Source organism: Balaenoptera physalus (assembly GCF_965194825.1).
Source record: "Balaenoptera physalus genome assembly, chromosome: 15".
In the NCBI taxonomy this organism is placed as follows: domain Eukaryota; kingdom Metazoa; phylum Chordata; class Mammalia; order Artiodactyla; family Balaenopteridae; genus Balaenoptera; species Balaenoptera physalus.
In genome coordinates, this window is record NC_138894.1 from 83,021,216 (window position 1) to 83,027,109 (window position 5,894).

Below are 5,894 nucleotides of genomic sequence, written 5' to 3' on the forward strand. Positions count from 1 at the left end.
CCAGGTGCCTAGGGCAGTGACTGGCCCTTTCCTGAATCATAGTCCAAACAAACCAGTTGAACCCAAGTCCTTGTCTTAGGCTTTGCTCATGGGGTTTCCCAAACTAAGACGGCTGCACTGGGGATGTGGCGGGTAGCCTTTTATATGAGTGTTCTCACTGGGAACCGTTCCTCCACCTCCCAAGCCCATATCCTGGGTCACAGACGTCCACTCTGCCTCATCCTTCACCTTCATGCCGTGTTCCCCCCGTCACCCAGTCCCGCCAGCTCCCTCCTTGCCAGCCACACCTCCTGGTTTGGCGCTCATTGTCTTTCTTGTGAATGACAGCCACAGGCTCCCAACTGCTCTCTTGCCCCTGACTGGCGGTCCCCTGCCGTTTCCCCTTACCCAATTGGATCAAGTGGCCACGTGACACTCCAGATTTGGGGACGTTTGTGGAGTAGAAAAGAAGCCTGGATCTTTATAAAGCAAAGGACTTTCTGCTCTGAACGCTTTCCACTTTCCCTGCCCCAGGCTGGGCTACCCTGGCAGCAGGTGCTCTGCGGTTCCCCGCGTAGGGGGCCGGCTCCCCCGGGGCTGGGAGAACTTCTCAGGTGAGGACCACCTCTGTTTCCTTCCTGCCTTCTTCATGGGGCCTCTGTAGCCCTACCTGAGGCTGCACATAGTCGGGGACAAAGAAGGCAGGAGCTGGAAGACCCCAGAGGGGGCTTCTGCCTTGGGAATAGAGATGGCAGGGCCTGGGGAAGAAGAGATGGCTCTGGCCCTGGCTCCGATCTCGCCCAGGCAGATTCACAGACAGACACTCCCAGTGTCCTGTGGTAGGTGCTAGGATATGGAAAGTACAGGATGAAGTGGGAGCCCCGAGAGGGCGTGACTGACTTAGCTGGGAGTGTGGGTGGAGAACAGGGGAGAGTTAGGGAAATGTACCGACTGAACTGAGTCCTGAGGCACGAGTAGCTTGCGGTCGGTGGAGGGACGGGTGGGAGGGGTGGGTGTTGCAGGCAAGGCATTTCCTGGCCCATATGGAGCCTTTGTGCGAATTAGACAAAGGTGCCCCTCTGGGAGTATGCAGCCCTGGCCTGTGCACACAGCTTGGTGAGCAGAGCCCGGTCTGTCTCAGAACCCCAGTACTCTACAGCCCCTCTGCCGGGCATTATTCTGCCTATCACAATGCAGAGGGACCTGAACGTGCCAAAGCTCCAAGTGATCTGTGACAGGCGGAATATTGGCCCCCAAAGATGTCCATGTCCTGATCCCCAGAACCTGTGAATATGCTACTTTATATGGTAAAAGAGACTTTGCTGATGCAATTAAATTAAGACTCTTGAGATGGGAGATTATCCTGGATTATCTGGGTTGGCCCTAAATGCTATCACGAGGGCCTTTATAAGAGGGAGGCAGGAGTGTCAGAGAGAAAAGAGGCAACACAGAAACAGAGGTCAGAAAGAGAGAGGTTGGAAGATGCCACACTGCTGTCTTTGAAGATGGAGGAAGGGGTCACTAACCAAGGAATCAGGTGGCATTTTTGAAGCTGGAAAAGGTAAGGAAATGGATTCCTTCCTAGAACTTCCAGAAGGACATAGACCTGCTGGCACCTTGATTTTAGCCCCTAAGACCCATCTTTGGACTTTTGACTTCTAGAACCAGAAGATGATCAACCTGTGTTGTTTGGAGCCACTAGTCTGTGGTCATTGGTTACAGCATCTGTAGGGACTAATACAGGAGCCACAGTGCTTTTGGGGAACGGCTGTGGGACATCGTGCCTGGGGCCCAGAAAGAGGTGGGAACAGGGACAAATGAGGGCAGACAGGTAGGCCGGGATGACAAAGGGCCTTTTGAGTCATAGAAGAGAATGTGCCTTCATCTGAAGGTGGCCCAGCAGAGTGATGCGAAGGGGAGTGACATTTCAGGAGGATCCCGATGTGGAAGATGGGCTGGTGGGAAGTGACCGGAGGCGGTGACCGGGGGCCTGCTGTAGGTGCAGGGACGACGACAGGGCTTGGGCCCAGCTAGTGGCAATTTGGGGCGGCAAAGCCTGCTCCCCTGGATGCCTGGAGTCCCAAGGCACAGAGGAGGGCAAATTTCTCTTCTCCCAGCCCCTGTCGTTTCCTTTCCTGCCTCACCCTGGTATGGGGTCAAAGGCTCCAGATGGCCCCCTGAGATAAGGAGGAATAGTAAATACCGAGAATATTCCTGAGGGCTGGATGGGGAGAGGATAACTGGCTTCCTGTGTGCACAGCCGCCCACAGCGGGGCACAGGCTGGCATGCCCATGGCCTTTCTCCTTGCCAGCCTTCTCCCTCAGGGGGCCAGCAGGGGCGCCCCAGTGTGGCCCTGTGGGGCCTGTCTGATGCCAGGTCTCCACAGGTGGCTGCCTTTTGGGGCCACCAGGCCGAGGAGTCAGGGGGTGGGTCTCAGAGGTCTGAACCCTGGGTGGGGCTGCCTAGAGGCTGCAGGAAACCTATTCTTCAGTCACACCTGTGATCACTGCAGGTGAAACTCTGGTCACTTCGTGCGAAAGCTGAAGATGAATCAAATCAATCACAAAGCGCCCGTGGTGCTCACCGCCCCACCCGTCCCAGCCCGCATCCACCCGTCCTCACGAGGGAAGCTGCAGCGCTCGGAACCACGCCAGCTCTCAGAACGCCTGCTGCTTCCCCACCTCTGCAGGCAGCTGTCCCTTCCTCTGTCTGGGCGCCTCCCCGCTCCCGGTCTGCCCGGTTAGCCCCTCCTGACCCTCCAGGTGTCACGGCCATAAACATCCGCTCCCCCAGGGAAGCCGCTCCACCGGTGTTGGATCCGGGTCGCCCATCGGGCAGGCTGCTCTGGAGGCAGTGACACAAAAGCCCAACCAAACCGGCGTAAACAAAAATGCCACAGGTTGGCTTATGAGCCTGAACTTGCTGCAGACGAGACACCACCCAGGACTCTGACCGGGGAACCTGGGCCAGGTGTCCTGCCCTGCTCCTCAGGCCGACTCTGCCCTGCGGTCCCAAGGCGGCTGCAAGTGGCTCCCGGACCACGTGCCCCCTTGTTGAATTTTATATTTAAATTTGTTATTCATCTAAATCTATAAATTTCATATTTGTATTATTAAATGGTATTGTATTATTAAATTTTATTTATACTTTATATATAATATACATTTGTACATGAAATTTATATTTAATATTTGTATATGAAATTTACATTTATATTTAAAAGATAAAGAAGGAAAGAGAGAAGCATTTTAAAAGAAAGTGTTGTCTTTTTCCTCCTCTCTTCTGCCTGCTAGGCTCTTTTGGTAGTGGCAGAAGGGGGTTCTATTAGGAGATGAGAGGAAAATCTTTATAGGGCTTAGTGGTACGTTTTTAAGAACTAAATGTTCTTAAACATTTAGCTACCCTTGACCCAACAATTGCACTTCTATAAATTTATCCTGTAAATATATGACACTTGTTCAAAATAATACCTGTGCAAGGTTATTCACTGTAGCATTATTTGTAATTGTGAACAATTAGAATAAGCATGAATAGCCATTGATAGGCAAATGGTTAAACAAATTATAGTATCTTCATATGATGGAATACTGACACTGTGCAGTTATTAGCCAAGAATGAGGAATTTCTACAGTGATATGAAGAGTTTCAAGATTTTCACATGAAAAAATAAAAACCAAGATGCAGAATACTGTGTGATCATTTACGTAAAAACTGTGAGTGTGTGTGCGTGGGTGCACATTCAGACTTCTGCGTAAAATGTAGTATATCTGGAAGGCACAAAATCTGGGCAAAGGTGTGTTCCTCTGGGAAGGCTCAAAGGGTGACATTTGCACCTTCTGAATTCTGTAGTTTGTCTATATTTATCTATTCTAAAATAATGATAGTTCACACTTTTAAGCACTTCAAAATAATGAAAACATAAAATAAATGAAGCACTTAGAACAAAGCCTGGCACACAACAATCACTGGTGAATTTATCTCCCCCAAGGCTGCCTTGGGGACTCGCCTGTGTTCCTGCTGCATTGTGTACACACCTCCATTCCAGCATCATATTATCGCAGATAATATACTTTATTGCAATAATTGTTTCCACACCTGACTGTCCAACTGGACAATAGATCAAATATGATTCAAGGGCAGGGACAATACTCTTTTGCTTTATGTCCCAGCACAGAACAGAGACTCTGGCACATGGTGGATTGCTGAGTGACTGAACAAATTCACTAATGAATGTGTTAGAGGGAAAATGAAGCCGTAGTCCCTGTTCTTTAGAAGCTCATGGTCTGGTAGTGGGACAAGAGTCACACATGACACATTTCAGTGAATACAGGCCAAGTATGACAATGACCCTGTGATCCTGGAGATCTGGGGAAAACAGAAGGAAAGATTCCCCAGAGCAGAGAAGTGATTATAGTTGCAGGGTGATGCTTGGGCCTATAAAAGACGGGAATCAGGAAAAAGCTGGTCCAGGACAGATCAAGCATGGAGATTGCAGCAGAGGGACTGGGTCTAGTGTGCTGGGGGGAATATAATGGGGACCCAGGCGGGACCAAGATGGCAGAGCTATGCTCAGATGGCTCACTTCCCTGTGAACTAGGGTGGGAAGTGGCTCACCCATCCTATCCCACTATACCACAGCCTCCAATCTCAGAGCTGTGCAAGGGCATCTGAATGGCATCTGGGCCTTGCCGTCTGCTTCTCCGGGCCAGCACTCAGAGATGGAGCGGGGGAGCCAGCCAGTCCCCTACTTCCGTCTCTAGCCCTGTGGGAACAGGGTTTTGTGTGTCTTTTGGAACCTCAGTCCTGGAATCTGACAACATGTGTGCACCCCTTCCTGTACGTGTCCTAAAAACTAGCCAGCCTGCTCAGAATGGTTATTAACGTGATCATTCACGTGGTCCTGACTTAACCACGTTAGGTCTTGGGGGCTGGGAGGAAGGCAGCACAAGACTTAGGAATACCAGCCAATCTCCCCAACAGGGAGATGGTTTTTGTTGTCTATCACTGCATAACAAACCACTCCAAAACTCAGTGGCTTGAAAACAACCACTATTTTATTTATATATAGAGAGAGATAGATTTTTTAAATTATTTATTTATTTATGGCTGCGTTGGGTCTTCGTTGCTGCGTGTGGACTTTCTCTAGTTGTGGCAAGCGGGGGCTACTCTTCATTGCAGTGTGCGGGCTTCTCATTGCGGTGGCTTCTCTTGTTGCGGAGCACGGGCTCTAGGTGCATGGGCTTCAGTAGTTGTGGCTCATGGGCTCTAGAGCACAGGCTCAGTAATTGTGGCGCACGGGCTTAGTTGTTCAGCGGCATGTGGGATCTTCCTGGACCAGGGCTCAAACCCATGTCCCTGCATTGCCAGGAGGATTCTTAACCACTGTGCCACCAGGGAAGTCCACAACCACTATCTTATTATCTCTTGTGGTTCTGTGGTTGATTGGGTGCAGCTGCTGGTCTTGCTTGGTGGTGTCTCATGAGGGGCATTCAGGTAAAGGCAGGGGCTGGAGCCATCTAGAGGCTGAACGAAGATGCTGGGTCATCTGGGCCTCTTTTCTTCTCCATGTGGCCTCTCCACATGGTCCCTTCAGCAAGGTAGCCAGCCATCTTACATGGTGACTCAGGGATCTCAAAAGCGAACCTTCCAAGAAAGAGGAAGTAGAAGCTGCCATTCTTCATAAAGACTAAGGCTGAAATTGGCATGGAATCACTTCTCCCACTTTCTGTTGAACAGTGTGTGTCACCAGCTTGCCTCATTCAGTGGGGAGGGGACTACAGCGTGGCGTGAATGCTGGGAGGCGTGCATCATTGGGGACCATTTTTGGAGACCAGCTCACATAGCCCTGCAGTGTTGGTGGTGATAGCTGAGGCACCAAGGAGAGAAGTGGTCAGTGGTCAGTGATAGATCCAGG